Source organism: Chenopodium album, chromosome 2, assembly GCF_948465745.1.
Source record: "Chenopodium album chromosome 2, dcCheAlbu1.1, whole genome shotgun sequence".
Taxonomy (NCBI): Eukaryota; Viridiplantae; Streptophyta; class Magnoliopsida; order Caryophyllales; family Amaranthaceae; genus Chenopodium; species Chenopodium album.
Genome location: NC_137835.1, coordinates 59193115 through 59213029, shown reverse-complemented (window position 1 = coordinate 59213029; position 19915 = coordinate 59193115). Strand labels below are relative to the sequence as shown.

Here is a 19915-nt window from a genome sequence, read left to right as displayed (position 1 = left end):
TTAATATTTAACCAACATAGATAAACAAGTTTAGGTTAAACCTATTGATTGTATGTTAGTTAGAAAGCGCATATGATTACGATCAGAATAAAATAGAGGTCTATTATTAGGGCAGATTCAATCTCTTTTAGGTTGGATTTGTACCTTCATCCTCGAACTACAAGTCATGGTTCGAGACCTATTGGAGTTGACGATGTCCTGGATCGTTAATGGTATAACCTTCACCTCGTAAACGCTTTACAAGTTCCTAAAACTTGTTGGCGACTCTTTTTCTCTATCTTCTTTCCCTTTGCACGCCACCGTACTTTAGTGTATGATCACAGTGGGGTTCAAGTTTGGGGTAATGCTTGAAATATTCCCTACAGTTTTTGGCGACTCCACTGGGGAGGATTTCTATTTTAATTCCTAAAATTTATTTTGGCAATGATTTAGAACGAGTGGATAAGACTCGAAAAGTTCTAAGTATTTCATGTGCGTAATTTTGATTAACATTATTGTCATATGCATAAAAAAGATCTCATTGGACAGACCATCCGTAATGAGTTAAAAACATAAGATTTTTTACACGTAGGAAATTTGATGAATATCTTTCACAACTAGGATCGAAATAATGCTGCGCGAAACTGGAAAATTTTATCGAGCGTAGAAAGCTGTTGAGGCATGTAGGAACTAGGGTTAGAAAACAGAGTTTAGCGCTAAGGATTTGACTCTGGCGCCAGGAGACACTATTGTCTCTAGGTACCAGAGCTAAATCGCGACGCCGACCTCTGTTCGCTGGCGCCAAGTTCTTCCAATACCGAGCCAGAATTATGCGTTCTAATTTTAACCAGTTTTTAGCACTGTTTGCTCGATCCTACTTCCTAATTGTGTTTTTCTCACTTTTCTGAAACCCATATGAGTTCTACATATGGACATAACCCTCTGGGAATTCATGCTCCATCTACTTGATTGAACGCTCCGTGCAACAAAGGGTACATCCGAGAATGTTGAACTCACCAAACCCTGGAAGAGAGTTTTTTAACTCGTGGTGTCCCATCCACTCGCGCCAACCCTTCAAAAGATAAGGCTACCGCGCGGTGCATCTGGAAAATTAACCATAAACCCTCTTTCACTAACCCATATCCAGAACTTTAGAGAACTAGAGCCATGGTTAGGTTGCAAACTCATTGCATCATATTGTGCCTACTTGACTAATTGTGCATTATTTGTTGTGCATACTCTATGTGTTTTTCCTAACCGTTTGTTTGACTTGTGTTAAGACTAAATAAACTGATTAATGACTAAAAGAACTTTGTCTAATTAATTAATTAATTTGAGTAATCAAAGTCTAATAATTTAATCAGAATTGACTAAGTAGACTTTAGTTATACCCTGTAGAGTAATAATACCGAATGCAGTCCCAAATAAACGTTCCAGCCATGTGATATGTCTATTTTATATAGTATTTTACCCCCGTCCCTTAGTCATAATTAGTAGTGTTTTTGGCTCTTTTGATCCACTTTTATTACTAATTAGTGTATTCTAGTGTTTTCGTAGATTTGGTTGACTTTTTAGGGATTTGCGCTTTTGGAGCATTTTCCCGAGGTATTATGGAGAAACTACGAGCATTGGAGAAGCAAGACCAGTTTCTATAGCCCAGGGCCGGTTAGAGCCATCGAACCGGTGATTAAAGACTCGGTATATGTGATACCGGGGCATTTAGACCGAGTATTCAAGACCCGAAGAGGAAATCCAGATTGGCCCGAATAATTGGAGCCCAATCGAAGGCCAGATAGTGGCCCAAGAGTGCCGCCCGGCCAAAGAAGCTGGCGCCCGGAGGTGCTCCCGGTCGGGCGAGGGAAGTAAGTCGGCGCCCGAACTCGCGCCCGGCCGGGCACGAGAAATGTACCTGAGGGAAAAAAGGCGCGCCTGATCGGGCAGTGCCTCGACCGATCGTGCGCGTGTTATTATTAGGAGTTAATTTTCGACGTTTAAGTTTGTTTTAGTTTAGGATTCTTGCTTAGTATAAATACTTTGCCGTTAAGCGAGTTTAGTACCTTCTTTTACTCTTTCCTAATTCTTTCTTAGATTTTCTCTCTCTTCTTAGCTTTTAGATTAGTTTCTCTCTCTCATATACTTTGTTCTTAATTCTATTCTTAATTCCTGATTTCTTTGGTAACGATTTATGTTCTCTTAATCTTAGCTATTTATTTTATTCCTTTGATCATATCTTGTTTTATTACTTTGATTAGTTTATATTTAATTATGTGTGAGTAGTTCTATTTCTAGGGTTTATGGGGATGCATAAAAAATATGAAGGGGTAATTTATTGTTGTTAATTGTCAATGCTAGATTAATTCCCTATTGATTGATTTAATGCTTTGTGACTAGATTTGCGCAGATCTTTTATGCATGAGTTTGACAATATTGATTCGAGATTTGAGAGATGAGAATTGATGTTTAGGTCTAGTTTCAATAGGCAGGTTAATTTATAAATGGTTAAGTCGAGATTCAAGAGATGAGATTTAATACCGGTAAATTAATTGTGTGATTGTAATACGTAGCGAAAGCCCTTTATGATCTGATTAATTTATGCATTGATGATTGATTATTATGCTTTACCCCTGGAATATTATTTATTGGTGAACCTATGCCCTAGATCTTTTATTCATTGTTTCCTCTTTACTCTTAATCTCCGTAGTTTAGTTTTATATCTAAATTTATATATTGGTTACTTTTAATCTAGATTATAATAATTAATTAGAAATAGAAAGACGCATTTCCCTGTGGATTCGACCCTACTTATCTATATATTTTAGTTAGTGGTTTTAGGAATTACTTTTGACTAGGTGATACGACTTTCGCGTGTCAAAATTTGGCGCCGTTGCCGGGGAAACGGTTTTATTTTTATTTCTGATTATTTTGTAGTCTAGATTATTTCCTTTTGTCTCAGAGAACGTTAGTTCTTTGAGGCAAGTCTCATATTAGCTTTTAATTTTTTTTGTTTATGCCCAGGTGTTCCAGATCAGGGTACATCCCGTTCGATCTTGAGATCGAACAATCCTTCCATAGACAGAAGAATTTCTACAAGCAAATTCTAGCGGATCCTAGTGATAATAATAATCACCGAGATCCTCCAACTGATTCTAGCGATTAAGAGGTATCTTCAGATCCAGAATCAGAGATGAAGGCTCCAACAAAGCTTAGTGATTACTCACAACCAAAGCTTACAGATTTTCCACACCTTACTCAAACTCCAGCTGTTGATGGGGTACAGTTTGAGATTAAACCCCAATTTATAACGATGATAGAAAGGAAGCAATTTAGTGGAGGTAAGGGTGAAGACCCAAATCTTCATATTGCAGACTACTGTCAGTATTGTAATACCATCAGGTAAGCTGGGGTCACACAAGACCAAATCAGGGAGATTCTCTTTCCTTTTTCTTTGACTAGAAAAGCCAAATTATGGTTTAATGGGTTAAATAGAACTGCACTTGGTATAACTGACTGGAAAACTCTTGTTTTGAATTTTTATAACAAATATTATCTTGCAGAGAAAACAGCTGTACTACGGAGTGCAATTCAGAACTTTTCCCAAGAAGCCGATGAAACCTTATATGAGGCTTGGGAGAGGTTCAAGGACCTACAAAGAGAATGCCCCCACAATAATTTGGCACAATGGCAGTTAATCCAAGCCTTTTACGATGGCATTGGAAATTCATCTAGAATAATCTTAGATTCCGCAGCTAGTGGGAGGTTTATGAATCTTAATGTTAATGATGCAGGTCAAGTTATTGAAGACATGGCGATAAATAATTCCCAATATGGGAATCCTAGAGGCTTTTCTAACAAGGGGAAGCGTAGTGTTGACTCTATATCCTTTTTGCAAGCTCAATTAACTTCTATCTGCCAGAAATTAGATAATCTTAGCACTGCTAATGTAGCTAATGTTTATGCAATTAATAATAATGCTAATGAGGCTTTCTGTGAAAATTGTGGAATTTTAGGTCATTGGGAGCAAGATTGCAGGAGTTCCGTGGAGCAAGTTAATGCCTTTCAAGCTTATAGGCAGAATAAATCATACTCCAACACCTACACTCATGGGTACCGGAATCATCCGTACCTTTCCTACCGGAGTACTAATGTTCAAAATCCACCACCACCACAAGAACCACAGGCGCCACAACAACAACAACAGAAATATTACCACCCTAATGCTGGCTAGAAGAACCAACCACAACAACCCTCCTCATCTTTCGACCCTGCTTTGGTAGAAATTAGAGCGATGCTGGTTAATATGCAGAAGCACATGGAGAGTAGAGATGCCCAAATTGATTCGATCCTAGCACACAATAAAATTGTAGATAATCAAATTGCGCAACTTTCCGCTACTCTACAAGCCCGTCAACAGGGAGCCTTGCCAGCACAGCCGACCAGGCCTACGGATCAAGCCTATGCAATTACTGTAAGGAGTGGTTCAAACTATGAAGGGCCCCCTATGCCCAGAGAGGATGAACCTGTTTTAACAAATAATACTAATCTTGATTCCATTAAACCTGAAAATGTAGCTAATAGCCCTACTAGGCTAAACCATAGTACTAATATAACTGATTGTACATTGCAGGGTACGACCCCAAGGAAGATGGCCACTCAAGATAAGAGCAATAATGCTCTAAAGATCAAAATTCCATTCCCCAATTGTCACTTGAAAACAAACTTGGACAAGCAGTTTGGTAAGTTTCTGGAGATGGTAAAAGATTTGAAGGTAACAGTTCCCTTCACTGAATTAATTACACAAATTCCTGCATATGCAAAATTTATGAAGGAAATATTAACAAGAAAAAGGTCTATTAGTGAGGTAGAGACAGTAGCTTTCACTGTAGAGTGTAGTGTCGTACTTTAAAATAAATCTCCACCTAAATTAAAAGATCCGGGTAGTTTTTCTATCCCTTGTCATATTGGCAATCTAATGATTGATAATGCATTGTGTGATTTGGGTGCTAGCATTAGTGTTATTGCATTATCTGTGTGCTCTAAGTTAAATATGGGTGAATTAAAAACTACCAATATTACTCTACAAATGGTCGACCGTTCTTTACAATACCCCATAGGTGTTTTAGAGGATGTTCCCATTAGAGTAGGTAAATTTTATATACCTGTTGATTTTGTTGTTCTTGATATGGCTGAGGATATGCAAACTCCAATTAATTTGGGTAGACCATTCCTTAACACTGCAGGAGCAATCATAGATGTGCGATGTGGCAAATAAACACTATCAGTAGGGGACGATAAAATTATTTTTAATCTTAATAATACCTTTAAAAGCCCCATGACAGAGGAGAAGTGCTTTAGTGTTAATGTGGTTCAAAGTTATTCTAACAAGCCCCAAGCTCTTGTAAAAGATCCCTAAGAGGCGTTATCTTATGTTGCATCCTTTTCAGATGAGATAGACAAATGGAAGAAGGAAGTTGATGCAATAGAAAGAGCCCTCTACACTGTTGGTCTTGGCTTTGAGGATGAAAAGGTGGAATCAAACAAGCAAGTTGTGGAAATTGAGCCTACAATAAGTGTTCCGCCAGATCGAGTTGCAAGTGCTAAATGTAATGACAATTTGAAGCAACCCTCAATCGAAGAGGGATCTTTAGTGCGTAGCATTCAAGAGCCCCCAATCCAAGTCAAGGAGGATCCACCAGATAAAGTGAATTGGCATCCCACAGGGTATGTCAGGAAGCCGCGTCGTGGCCTAAAGACCGCTCGACCGGGTGAGAAACCACCCGACCAAGCGTTAGGTCAAGGGTCCTAATTCTTGTACTTAGTATGAAGGTCATGCGAGACCTATATAAACCAACGCTTTGCGGGAGGCAACCCGTATTTTAATGCTATTTAGATTAGTTTTTCTTTCTTTTTCTTGTGAGAGGAGAGATGAGTGAATTTGATGAGTTTTATGAGTTTTTGTACATGTTTGAAGGAAACGAGTTAGCCAAAAATCAAATAAAGTAAGAAAACACTATAATATCCCAATTAGCCTTGGGCCCGATTGGGCGAAGCTCGCCCGATCGGGCGCAAGAGCAAGATTGGATTAAGTTTAATTTTCGCCCGACCGGGCGCGAGATTTGGTGTATACGGACATATTAGCCCGCCCGACCGAGCGAAGGGCGCCCGACCGGGCGCAAGAGGAGAAGAAATTAAAGCATTAAGATCGCCCAAACAGGCAAAGGACCGCCCTACCGGGCGCGAGGCAGCGCATAATTACACACCCAGATCGCCCGATCGGGCGACAGGCTGCCTGACCGGGCGCGAGCCACCCGTCCCCCTCTTTTCTTCTTCTTCTTCTTCTTCTTTATTTCTCCATTTTTCTTTTTCGCCATAACTTTCTCTCTCTAAAACTCTATTTTTCTCTACCTTCTCTTTAAATTCTCTTCTCCATTTCTTACCCAAATCCAAATATTTTTACATATTCTCAATCCCCTCTTCATTCTCTACAATCCTACATAAAAATCTTCAAGTCCATTCAAAAAAATTTATACCCATTCTCAAAAATTCTCAAAAATGGCAGCAAAGAGGGTAAGAACACTTCTAGGGGGAAGCTCAAGCTCAAGCCCGCAATACGACCCCGCGTTGCAACTACCACATTGGCCGACGATCAAAATAGCAACCCCGGAACAGAAGGAAAAGCTTGAGCAGCTCTACGGGCGTGAGGTAATTCCTTCACGGTGGTTACACCACCGTACTCTAGAAGCATTAGGATTATATGATTATGTTAGGAGATTTTTTAACGATATTGGTATGAGGAAATTTGTTGATATGCATTATGCCACTTATCGTAAATTAACCTGTGAATTTCTTTCTTCTTTGTATGATCATAACCATAAAACTAGGCCAAAATTGATATTTAGGTTAAATAATAGAAATATTACTTTAACTTTTGTTGATTTTTGTAAATTATTTGATTTGCAATCTGATTTGCCTCACCAATGGCATGCTGAATACAAAATGGATGATATTTATACTACTTTGACTGGTTTGCCCGTGCCTAACACCCAACATGCTAGTGCTAAACCAATCAATCACCCCATTCCCAAAATATGGCAAAGATTTGCGTGTGTTAGCTTTTTCGGTAGGAACGACCCCCATAACTGTCAGACCAATGAACTTGCTGTTATTGGACATTATGTGTACGGGTTCGGGAAGCTTAACATAGCTAGGTATATCATCCATCACTTAGCTATGCATGCCACGGCTAGTAACGCCGCTAGTACTCCCATCCGTCTAGGTGGCCTTATAACTTGGATAACTATTAAGAAGGCCAGTTTTGTAGAGACTAGACCCCACTAGATGACCAACTTTGGACCTGATACCTACATGACCACTGGATACCTAAAGGAGTTGGGTTGGGTATGATCGGATGGTGAGCAGACCTCCCCATTGGTGTATTAGGACTGGGATCGAGCAAACATTGCCCATCTTTTCCCTCCTAATCCTGACTTGACCGCCCCTAGGCAAGTGTCTTACACATATAACCTTTTAGTTTCCCATACTAGGGGGCAAGCACCACCAGTACCACCACCATTTCCACCACCCCAGCCTGAGCCTGAGGTAGCGTTTTCTCCACCTCGCATGTCTCACTCCGTCCCCCATGTTGAATCTGACCCAGTTTGGGACCTACAGAGTATAGGTCAGGCTTTAAGCCGTATCGAGCATTCCCACACTGACCTTAGGAGGATGGTAGGCTCTATTGACCATAGGTTAGGGTACCTTGAGAGGAACCAGGGTAGAGCTCTCTACCCTATGTACGATGATTATGCTCGTCGGGGCAACATTCCCGACGATGCTATTTACCCTGACTGGTTTCAGCCTCCGCCCCAGGGATACGATAGGGATCCCACTGCCCATGGTATTTATACTAACTATTCTGCCTTCCATGGGTACGTCCTAGGACATTCCTTTCGGGGGACCGGTGAGGGGGAGTTTTCATGCTGATTATTTTGGTGGTAGCTCTTCTAGTGCAGGTGGTGCAGGTGGCAGTGGAGGTGGAGGTTTCGGCTCCATCGATGAGGATGATGAGGACTAGCTACGTTGGGCTAGTTCCTGAGCCAATGAGGACATTGTTTGATTCTGGCTTGTGGGAGATTTTGGATTTGGTATCTTTCTTTTTTTCTCTTCTTTTCTTTAGTTTTTGGTGTGTTTTTCTTAGTTTAGATTTATTGATTTCGAGGTTAGTTTTATTGCTTTCTTATATATGAAAATAGAAAAAAAAATTGAAAAAATAAATAAGTACAAAAATACGTTCCAATGAATTATAAATAATGCTTCTCTGTGCCCCATACTTGAGAAAATTTGTTTTGATTCTTGGTATATGATGATAAATATTGTGGATTAGTTGATCATGATTTGATGCTTCATTGCTTAGATGTCCTAACATGCGTCAATTTTGCCCAGCTGCTTGTGAATATAGTGCTTGAGTAGTTGATTTGGTTAGGATTGTGTGATAGTTCCTGGTATGTCAATGAATTTGAGTATTGGTTTGCAACTATAAGTAATGTTTGTATGACTCATTATTATGCACATTGTGGAGGATGAAGGCATTCATTCTTTCAGGTGGCATTCAGATGATTTTAGATACATTTGTTCCCTTTTTGCTACCCATGTTGTTGCCTTGACTTTTTTTTGTTTATTAGCCACATTACAAGCCGTATTTGGCCCATTGGTTACTAATCCCAATCTTGGCTTGGGGGAGCTATCAGTGAGAGAGGTGAGGGAGTTTGTAGTGTGCTTATTATTTGCACAATTTGGGTGGGTATTGAGTAGTTATTTTGTTCTTGATCATGTTTATTTTTGATAAGTTTGAAAGTTATATTTTCTTGAGAAAAAAAATAAAATATGATGTTATGAAAAAATAGGAGAAGTTCAAGAAAGAAAAAGTTAAAAAATAGGTGAACTTCAATAAAAAAAAAAAAAAAAAAAAAAAAAAAAAAAGAGCAAGAGCAAAAAAAAATTGTTATATGTTCAAATGTTCTAGTTGGAGGTTATTCAAAAGAAAAAAATTGAGCTTCAATGAAAAAAAATTCAAGTTTGGAAAATAAAGTTTGTTTTTTTTTTTTTTCTGGAAAATAAGATTTTATTACGAAAAAGAGAAAGTTACAACTTACAAAAGCTAAGTTATAACTACCACCAGAACACCAAAAGACCTGAAAACAACAGGCCAACCCCACAACCAGTTCTAGATCCAAGCCTAGCCACCTTCTAGGAAGGGTTCTAGGAAGGGCCTAGAACAACTGGACTCAAATTTCCAGCCACCTTCTAGGAAGGGTTCCGGAAACCAGGACCAGACAACAAAAAAAACCAGAAAAGCAACAAAGCCAAACACCCAAAAGTCACCAAAACAACAATCAGGAGCAGACATGCCTGCAAACTGAACATAAAACCAATAAAAACAAAAATAGGCAACAAAAAGAGCAACAAAGCTTGCACCAACAGCAGACAGCAGGGCACAGAGCAAAGTTTGTTTATTCACTCTAGTTCTTCATTAATATATCTTATGAGTGAAATTGTAAGAGTTGGGATTGTTTATATTTTTTGGAGTTGTATTTGGTGGATTATTGATTGGGGTTGAGTTGTGTAGGAGATGTTGACCATTATTAAGTTTGATCATGGGTTTTACTAGGATTTGGTCCCTTAAGCATAGCTTTTCTCTCACTTGTTCCCAAATGATTCCTAACCTTTACCCTAGCCTTACATTACAAGCTTTAAAGACCTTCCGACCTTTGTGCATAGGGTTGTATGTATGTGAAAGTGTTTTTTTATCAATGCAAGTTATGATTTGACATATTTCAAGTCGACTAGTAGGTTGAGCGTACATCTTTTTTATACACACGAGAGTGTAAGTTGGGAGGGCATTATTCACAATAAAGGGGTTGGTTGGAGAACGATCGAGTACATCTTTTACTCACCACATAAATGAGAGTTGAGTGTGTGAGCACTAGTCTTGAATTCTATATCCTCTTGTGGTTTGCTCTATTTGACAATTGTTAGGGAGGAAGGGTAATTGGATGGATTTGATTGGTTGACTTTGAAGCATGTTTATTGGATTTACCATGAATTGTTTGTGCTTGATTTTTACTTTTTGGGGTGAAGCATATTTATTTATTCATTGATGAGATCTTTGCTTAGGGACAAGCAAAGGTTTGGCTTGGGGGAGTTTGATATGTCTATTTTATATAGTATTTTACCCCCATCCCTTGGTCATAATTAGTAGTCTTTTTGGCTCTTTTGAGCCACTTTTATTACTAATTGGTGTTTTCTAGTGTTTTCGTAGATTTGGTTGAATTTTGTAGGGATTTGCGCTTTTGGAGCATTTTCTCGAGGTATTATGAAGCGGCTACGAGCATTGGAGAAGCACGACCAGTTTCTATAGCCCAGGGCCGGTTAGAGCCATCGAACCGGTGATTAAGAGCTCGGTATATGTGATACCGGGGCATTTGGAACGAGTATTCAAGACCCGAAAAGGAAATCCGGATTGGCCCGAAGAATTGGAGCCCAATCGAAATCCAGATATTGTCCCAAGAGTGCCGCCCCGCCAAAGAAGCTGGCGCCCAGAGGCGCGCCCGGCCGGGCGAGGGAAGTAAGTTGGCGCCCGAACTCGCGCCCGGCCGGGCGCAAGAAATGTTTCTGAGGGAAAAAAGGCGCCCCTGATCGGGCAGTGCCTCGACCGATCGAGCGCGTGTTATTATTAGGAGTTAATTTTCAACATTTAAGTTTGTTTTAGTTTAGGATTCTTGCTTAGTATAAATACTTTTCCGTTAAGCGAGTTTAGTACCTTCTTTTACTCTTTCTTAATTCTTTCTTAGATTTTCTCTCTCTTCTTAGCTTTTAGATTAGTTTCTCTCTCTCATATACTTTGTACTTAATTCTATTCTTAATTCTAGATTTCTTTGGTAACGATTTCTCTTCTCTTAATCTTTGTTATTTATTTTATTCCTTTGATCATGTCTTGTTTTATTACTTTGATTAGTTTAGATTTAATTATGTGTGATTAGTTCTATTTCTAGGGTTTATGGGGATCCATAAATAATATGAAGGGGTAATTTATTGTTGTTAATTGTCAATGCCAGATTAATTCCCTATTGATTGATTTAATGCTCTGTGACTAGATTTGCGCAGATCTTTTATGCATGAGTTTGACGATATTGATTCGAGATTCGACAGATGAGAATTGATGTTTAGGTCTAGTTTCAATAGGCAGGTTTATTTATAAATGGTTAAGTTGAGATTCGAGAGAAGAGATTTAATACCGGTAAATTATTTGTGTGATTGTAATACGTAGCGAAAGCTCTTTATGATCTGATTAATTTATGAATTGACGATTGATTATTATGCTTTACCTTGGAATATTATTTATTGGTGAACCTATACCCTAGATCTTTTATTCATTGTTTCCTCTTTACTCTTAATCTCCGTAGTTTAGTTTTATATCTAAATTTATATATTGGTTACTTTAAATCTAGATTATAATAATTAATTAGAAATAGAAAGACTCGTTTCCCTGTGGATTCGACCCTACTTCCCTATCTATTTTAGTTAGTGGTTTTAAGAATTACTTTTGATCAGGTGATACGACTTTAGCATGTCACTATGGCGCCGCGATTTGGCTGCAGCGCCACACTGTGGAGTGCAGCACCTGGCGACAACTCTGTCGTCTGGCGCTACGCTACAAAGTGCAGCGCCAGTCCAGTTGTTTTGGCTAAAGTTCGGTATGTTGCTTGAATCATCAATTTGTGTCTAATTAACCAGTTTGCTAATCAATTCGATTACTTTTGTTAATAATAATACCTTGTTAAGTCCTTAATCAAGTCTAGGCACTATGTCCCATGGTCTTACACAAGAGTCAAAGCATGTCACTTGCACTCATTATATAAAACACACACTAATATTTATGTACACTTTGACCATGTCTAAGAGAGTCTTGTATGTGCGTGTATTCTGTCATTTTTTTAGGGGGGTAAGTCGGATATTAATCCTCCAATTAAACCACTTATTTGAACCCTATACTTGATTCCCAAAAATATATACCCTATTTTTGATTTTTTTTTTCTTTTTCTTTATAAACCCGTAAAGTCAAAGTCAATTTGAGTCAAGTCATTAAAACAAAAATGGTTTAATTTACAGCGCGTGCTCAAGAAAGGAAGGGCGTTTGATCAAAGACAACCTTTTCATTCAAGTTCAAATTTTTGACAAACCAATCGCTTGAAAAAGGAAATCTAAGAAGATAATGGCAACTAAGGAGGAAGTCAATGAACTTAGGAATCAATTGACTTATGTGACTGAGGCGTTGAAGGATTTAACCCTCAAAATCAATGACCCTATGAAGAAACAACAGATGGACCTCATGCAAGAAAGCTTGAGCAAGCTTTCTAGTGATTACAAATTTCAAGGAATTAGTTCATAAGGGGTCGGTCTCGGTGGACAAGGAGCTTCTTCCGCAGAAGTTCAATGCCAACGACATCCAGAATTTCAAGGCAACTGACAACCCTTATTTTCATCTAAGAGCTTTTGAAACAATAATGAGTATTAAGGGTATTGATAAGAAAGTGTTTCCTTCTTTATTTTCTCTATCTCTTGAAACCGTTTGCCAACAATGGTTCTTCTCCCTTGACAAAGAGAGAACCTCTACTTGGGAATCAATAGTAAACGCTTTCATTGATAGGTACAAGTGCAACATTCAAGTTGAAACTGATTATAGGGAACTTGAAATACTCAAGTAGAAAGAGAATGAAGGTTTCACTTCTTTCTTCAACAAATGGAGAGAAACCTCTGCTAGGATGATTGAAGTACCAAGCGAGAAAGAATATGTAAGGTTGTTCATTAAGAACCTTCAAGAGAAGTATTCCAAGCATCTAAAGTATCAAAATAATCTACATACCTTCAAGGCCGTCTATGACATTAGAATTAATATTGAAGACGACCTGGCTAAGCTTAAAGCTGCTAACAGTAACTCCAACAGTGGCTGGAAAGGCAAGAAGAACGACAATCCTTCTTCCATAACCACCCACTCAAACAATGTTATCACCTTTAATTTGAATGAAGTCCTTGCACTAGTGGAAAAAAACCTATTCGTAACGGGTAAAAAAAGCTTATCCGTAACGGGCAGAGGGCGTTACTTATACTGCCGTTACGGATAGGCTATATTATTCGTAACGGGCAATGTCCGTTACAAATAACCTGTTATTCGTAACGGGCATTTCAATTGCCCGTTACAAATAACGGGTTATTCGTAACGGGAATTTCAATTGCCCGTTATTCGTAACGGGCATTTCACCTGTCCGTTACAAATAACTCGTTATCCGTAACGGGCCTTTCACCTGCCTGTTACAAATAACCCGTTATTTGTAACGGACATTTCACCTGCCCGTTACAAATAACCCCGTTATTTGTAACGGGCATGTTATCTGCCCGTTACAAATAGTATCTCCCCCAATTTTAAAAAAAATACCAGCTACCAGCACATGCTGGACACATGCCGGACAGCTAGCACAACTATTTTATTAAATAATGAGAAAAATTATATTTTATACAAGTACAATATAGGCTTTATATATAACAATATACATGTACAAATGTTATTGAGTATAAATTATGTAAAAACAATGGTACAAAATACTTTAAATTTCATCTTTATACCCAAATACATACTAAAAATTTAAATAAACAGAAATTCAAAATCACATCATCTCTCTTGGACACCATATCTTCTTTCGTATAGGATTTTCCTCAAATGGTTCCCCGAAGAAAAATCATCAATGTTTTCCTCCTGTACACAAAGAAACACAAATAATTTTAAATTTATTTAATTAAAAAAGCCAAAATGAAGTTAAGAACAGAGCAAAACTATAAGTCATACACCTTTTCGAATAATTAATTATATAAAAAATTAAGTCCTTTCCTCCTAGTAACAATTAAACAGATTATTTCTATAATTATTCAAACAAACTGAAGCTCACATATAATACGAACGGATGTTATTAATTTATTAGACAACAAGATAGATTCCATGGCATGATTAAACAAAAACAAAAATTAATACCTAGAAACACAAAGTAAAATTAAAATTAAGAATACCTATGATAATCTCCCTTCATCTTCAAATAAACACCATAGAATCACCATTATTAGCAGCAGGAACAAGCTTGTCTACTAAGTCTCATTTCTAGAGCTAATATACCAATTCAGTAGACTTATCTTGTCCACTAGGTCTCATTTCTAGAGCTAATTTTATAGCTTAAAATTTACTATGTTATCAACAAACAAAAATTTAACACCATAAATTAAGTAGAATTTACAAAATTTCTATGCCACCACTCATCAAAAAAAATCCATCAGCAGAAAATTAAATCGATAAGAAACTCACGGGAAATAAAAACAAGTGAAAATCAATTACTACCTAACTATTTATATAAGTGTAGAAGTCAAGAAAACACAAGTTAACTTCTTTCCAAATTTAGTTGAAAAGGGTAGATTATTTGGACAAGAAACAACAAGATGCGTTTGAAAGGAGAATAAAATGCACTGACATAATATAAATTTATGCAAGACAGTCAATTATCCCAAAAATGGTACTCAGATTTGAGTACTCATGTCAAACACAAGTATATGTTGCCACTCTGATACTCAGCTAGCTACAAGTGTTATGTATCTATACTACTATACCCACGAGGACCTGACATTACTTGAAGTGAAATGGTGAGTCCGACCAACATAGTCTCATACACATATGCAAAGTGGCAATATCAAAACAGATTTCAAATTGATAAACTACTAATCCAAGTTTTCGTGTTTTATCGTATTGTTTTTTGGTTCAGTAATTTCTCCTTCTACTGCGAGAGAAAGCAAGACAAACTTAACAATAGTAATTCAAAGCCTAAGAGCAAAGCAATGAACGGTTTAACAGCTTTTTTGTTACAACACCATAGATATTACGTGGGATATCATGTGTAAAAGTATAATAAAACATCTCCACAAACCAACTAGGAGTCTTTCTCAATTGAATTTTGCCACCACTTATTACCACCTTCTATGCATTACAACAAACATCTACAAAGAACAACCCACGTAAAATCACTCACAACTCAATATCATTTCCGTAATCTATGCCATTCATATAAAATGGACCAGCCCCCACCTGATTCGTCATTAAAAATTCGTAGTATGCCTTGAGATTGCAACAACATTATTAGTCCTAAAAACCAGGATTTGTAATAATCCCAATACAAGTATAATTTTTTACAGTCACCCTCCGACTGGTTCATAAAAACTGCGACCAATCAAGAGTGCAGAAAACAATTTTTCGAGTACAAAATCAATTCCCTTTAATACAATACTCCATTTACCGCAGAACTGTTGTTAAAACAATTGCAAATAAAAATCAGAACAAAAACAACCTCAAATAAATAGAATTCACATTAAAATCAGAACAAAAACAAACTAAAATTTCATTCATCTCAACAATTAGACCTCAATTCACAACAAAATTACCACCAAAATTAAATAATTCATCAGCCAAAACAGATAAATCATCAACCGACAACTAAAATTCCATAAACAGAAACATCATTAAGATCTAAAATGTGACAAATTAAAAGACTCAAATCAAGAACTGTAACTAACTTAAACCCTAAAATCCCTAAATCATCAAATAAAACAAAAATAAAAAAATCGACATAAATGCAAGAAAAAGAGGAGAAAGAAAGAGGCGAAACCTGAGGAGTCTCGCTGCTGCCGTTTTGCAGAGATCCAGCAGATGCTCGCCAGTCTTTCTTCTTATCGGCGCCGATCGACTTTCTTCAAATTTTCTCACAAATTAAACCAATTTTGCAAAACCCAGCTCATTTCCTTAATCCTTCTTCCCTTCTCACCTAATCAACATCAAACAATAAAGTATCAAAATCAAATCGAAAAAAAAAAGAATTAATCAAATAAAAAACCTAAAAAAGGGGGAAGTTAAAGGGAGGTTAATCAATGGAGGGAGGAGAGAGAAAATGGAGGTAAAGAGAAGTGAAAGAGAGAATGAAGTGAGAAAAATTCGGCAAATCGCCATTGAAGGAGAGAGAAAGAAAGTAAGTAAGAGAGAGGAGATAGAGTGTGAGTGATGACGGCTGTTTGAAGAGAGAATGAATGCATTAGACTTTTAGGGTTTTTAACGTGTGTCCAAGTATCTAACCTATTTGTATCGGACAGCTGGGGTTGATAAGTGACTTTTATGTCACTTTTACGGTGTTTATTGAGTCGTATTCCGGCTTATTTTCCAATAATTTCACCCTTTTTATCCTTTATTTCTATTATTTTATTATTCTTGTCTTTTATTCTTTATTTTGAGTATTTTTGTAATTTTCTATAGTTTTTAGTTTATTTTCGTGTTTTATTTTATTTTTCTTTCTTTTAATGTTTGTAGTTTAAGTCGTTAGTTTATATTTTTAATAATTTCTCTTTTTTATCTCGTTTTCTTATTTATTTTAGTTTCGTATTTTATTTTATTTTATTTTATTTCTTTTAATTTTATTATTTCTTTAGCTTTAGCATCTTATTTTATTTTATTTTATTTTACTTTATTTATCTTATTTTATTTTACTTTATTTTACTTTATTTTATTTATTTTATTTTATTTTCCAATTCACCCTCGTGTTTTTTTTGGTTGTAGGCGTTCCGGGTTTCAAAGTCAAATTTGTGTTCGGAGGTCAAGGTTCGAGGCAAATGCTCTAGCTGCTGCCCTCTTGCTAGCAGCTTAACATACACCACACCCTTTCTAAACCTACACCACACAATCCCCTGCTCCCTGCCTTCTCAACACCACCACAGCACTACACCAGCCACCTCCCTCAACCTCCATCTCACACCCACCAGCCTTCGCAACCCACTCAATTTCAGCCACCTCCAATCAACCTCCGCCAAAACCGCCAATCGCCTATCAATCAAACCACCAAATTAAACCACTCACCAATTAAACCAAACTCCCACGCATCTCCACCCCTCTCGCCAGCAATTACCACCTCAATTCAACCCCACAACAACACCAATTGCAACCACCACAATCACCTTCCCCCGCATCCACCGCAACCAACAACAACTGCAGCAACAACACGCATCTCACCCCAATTACCACCAACCCATTTACCACCATCAACAACCACTACGAGCAGCGATTTCGAACAGAGCAGCCACCAAATTACTCAACCCAGACCTCGCGGCCGCGCAGCCCTGTCAGAAAGCGCACGAGATTGAGTCCAAAATCAGAGTCGAGGCAGAAGCTATGCGCGACCTCTGTGCGACCTCTGTGCGGGCGCGCATTCGTGGGTCAATCACGAGCTTTTCACGTGATTTTTAATGAGAATTGAACGGCTTCGATTGATGCTTGATTGATGACGATGAGGATTGACGGTGGTGATTGAGTGATAATTGATGATGCGTGATGGTGATGCAGGTGATGCAAATCAGAGCAGCCAAGATCGAAAGAGAAAGAAATGGAAGCTGATTTGTTTTACTGTTTTGGGGATTTGTTGGGTTTTGTTTTTGTTTTCCTTTTTTTCTTTTCATTTTCTTTTATTTTATTTTATTTTTAGTTTAGTTTTATTTTTGGTTTTTAAGTTTAGTTATTTTAATTATTTTAGTTTAGTTTTTATTTCTTTTTAGTTTTCTCTTTTACTTTATTTTATTTAGCCTTGTATTATAAATACTCCTTTGGGGGGTAATTAGAGGGGAGGCCATTATGCTATTTTCTTAGTTAGTTTAGGAGAGCTTCTCTCTCTTAGGGTTAGATTAGATAGTTTTTAGAGAGATAAAGTAGATTATTGCTCAATTTTCTTCCAAGTAATCAATTTTGGTCAAGTTTAATTTCCAATCAAGCAATTCCTTCAAGTTTTCATCTTTCATTAATCCTCTCTCTAGTAATCTCTAATCCTTTCCTTTAGCTTTATTTATTTGCTTTATTGTTGCTTATTTTTGTTAGTCTTTTTAGTTCATCTAGTTATTATTGCTTTCATTGTTTTTAATCATGTTTTGTTTTGTGTTTCTTGAATATATTTTTGGTTTTGCTATTATGTTTAATCTCCTTTCTCTAGGCTAATCTTTTAGCTAGGGGAAGGGGGTGGAAAATATGTGTTGAATGTTGGATGAATGATGATAGTGGATTGATTACATGCCTTAAATTGATGAAAGATATGATTTTTATTGACTTGAGACTATTGTAGCACTTTATTTGATTGCCTTCTAGTTTAAATGCATGAAAATGATTTGAACTAGATTTAGATCACCTCTATTTTAATGATTGCATGAGAATGAGTTGTTAAAAATGGAGTTCCATGTATTGTTCCCCTTTATTCCTTGGTTAGCTTGTGCCTAATGGGATGCATGAGAATGATCCTAATTAGCATAGACCTCTTTCATTGATTTGCCTAGACTATTGCATGAGAATGAATTGTTTAGGTAGGATCTTGTGTTCTTTGGCATGTTCTTCATGATAACTATGATTATTCCCCTTTTTTCTAATCATGTTTGACACCCCCGTATCCCTAGCGTTGTTCTTTCTTGATTTTATTCGTCTTTATCTTTGCTTATTCGTAGTTTTAGTGCTTTTTATCCAATATATCAACAAAAACATTTCCCCTCTTGACTCTTGCATTAGTGATATTGATGTTGGACGAGTGAGCTTCCTTAGTGGTTCGACCCTTTACTTGCCACTAACTAGTTTAGTGTAAGTTTAGGCATTATAAATTGTTAATTTGATTAGGGTTAGTAGAACCAACGACCTATCTAACCTCGATCAAATTTTGGCGCCGTTGCCGGGGAAGCGGCTTGTTTAGCATTTATTTTTGCTATTGTTAGAGTCATTTTATTTGCTTTCTTTTTATTATTTTGCCTTTTTTTTTAATCCTACTTGTCATTGCTAATCGTGTGCTTAGCTTTGTTGTATTCAAAGAGAGATATGGCAAGACAAGAGGATGACCTTCTTTTTAGGGATTTGGAAATCCGGAAGTCTATGAGCTCACGAGTGGTATACTTCTCCCAACCACAGAGTCTAATTTCACAATCCATCCACAATATGCTAGGATGGTACAAGTTGAGCAATTTTCCGGAAGTGCAAGTGAAGACCCCATTGAGCATTTGGACCGATTCCTTGAGTTGTGTGCAATGATGCAAACAAATGAAGTGAGCCAAGATTACATTCGTATGCATCTCTTTCGGCAATCTCTCACCGGAAGAGCAAAGAAATGGCTCAAGCTTTTGAAGCCCAACTCTCTCACCACATGGAAAGATGTTGCGAAGGCCTTTCTCAAGAGGTTCATTTCCGATGAGCAAACCGCAAAAATGAGGAGGAAGATAGCTTCTTTTGAGCAAGAACCGGATGAAACTCTTGGGGAAGCATGGGAAAGGTTTAAGGATATGATTAGAGCATGTCCTAACCATGGATTCAACCATAATTTGCTCATGAGATTCTTTTATGATGGCTTAGAGCCAATTTCAAGAACCAATCTAGATGCGGGTGCCGGTGGCCAATTGATTAAGATCCCTCAAAGCCAAGTTGAAGCTATAATTGAAGAGGTGGCTACTAGCTATTCTTGGGGAGGTCAAAGAAGATCCCAAGGAAAGCAAGGTGATCTTTATGAGTTGGAGAAAGTCGGTCAACTTAAGCACATAGTTGAACTCTTGAATGAAGGTCTTTCCAAGTTGAACTCAAGTGTTGGTTTGGGTTCAAAACTGTCACAAATCATTGATTTCTCATGTGCTTGTTGTGGTGGGACGGATCATGATGCATCGTATTGTAGAGAGTTCAATCCCAAGCAAGGTGAGGCTTTGACTTTGAGGGAAGGAGAGTTTGTAACCCAAGCTCATTCTCAACAACTTCAACAACCTCCAAAACAAGAAAACTCCTACCTCCAAGATGAACCTC

General features: G+C 37.5%; 1 long non-coding RNA gene and 2 other non-coding genes across 3 annotated transcripts; all 3 read right to left on the bottom strand.

Moving 5' to 3' along the window:
- Nucleotides 1–3544: 3544 nt before the first annotated feature.
- Nucleotides 3545–3651, bottom strand: LOC145607753 (small nucleolar RNA R71). The gene has a single exon (XR_014105623.1). It is a non-coding gene; the product is annotated as a small nucleolar RNA R71 (small nucleolar RNA).
- A 9934-nt stretch (nt 3652–13585) lies between these two features.
- Nucleotides 13586–16154, bottom strand: LOC145598984 (uncharacterized). Its single transcript, XR_014103670.1, has 2 exons — nt 15732–16154; nt 13586–13786 (listed from the first exon to the last, which is right to left on the bottom strand). It is a non-coding gene; the product is annotated as an uncharacterized LOC145598984 (long non-coding RNA).
- Nucleotides 16155–19329: 3175 nt separating this feature from the next.
- LOC145606866 (small nucleolar RNA R71) lies at nt 19330–19436 on the bottom strand. The gene has a single exon (XR_014105452.1). It is a non-coding gene; the product is annotated as a small nucleolar RNA R71 (small nucleolar RNA).
- Nucleotides 19437–19915: the final 479 nt, after the last annotated feature.